General features: G+C 46.6%; 1 protein-coding gene across 1 annotated transcript in view; it reads right to left on the bottom strand.

Annotated features, from left to right (window-relative positions):
• The window catches only part of LOC112144814 (RNA-binding protein Musashi homolog 1), a 33,114-nt gene that overhangs the window by 31,757 nt on the left and 1,089 nt on the right, over window positions 1-268 (bottom strand). The window lies entirely within an intron of this gene.

Raw genomic sequence — 268 nt, 5'->3', positions numbered from 1 at the left:
ACAACTCCTCTCTGAGGTCCCCGTAACTCCTCTCTGAGGTCCCCACAACTCCTCTCTGAGGTCCCCACAACTCCTCTCTGAGGTCCCCGTAACTCCTCCTCTCAAAGTTCAAATGCTGCACATTCTTACCTCAGAGACACAAAAAAACTCATTATATCTCCAAATTCCACCAGTAAATCCCCAACTCTCTGTTGATAATGCCCCACCATATCATATCAGAATTGTCAGAGCTGGACTTCAAGAAGTGGAAGTGTCTCATACGATATGG

This window comes from Oryzias melastigma, linkage group LG5, assembly GCF_002922805.2.
Source record: "Oryzias melastigma strain HK-1 linkage group LG5, ASM292280v2, whole genome shotgun sequence".
NCBI classification, from domain to species: domain Eukaryota; kingdom Metazoa; phylum Chordata; class Actinopteri; order Beloniformes; family Adrianichthyidae; genus Oryzias; species Oryzias melastigma.
Note: the sequence above shows the minus strand (reverse complement) of the source record. Positions and strands in the feature narration are given on the sequence as shown.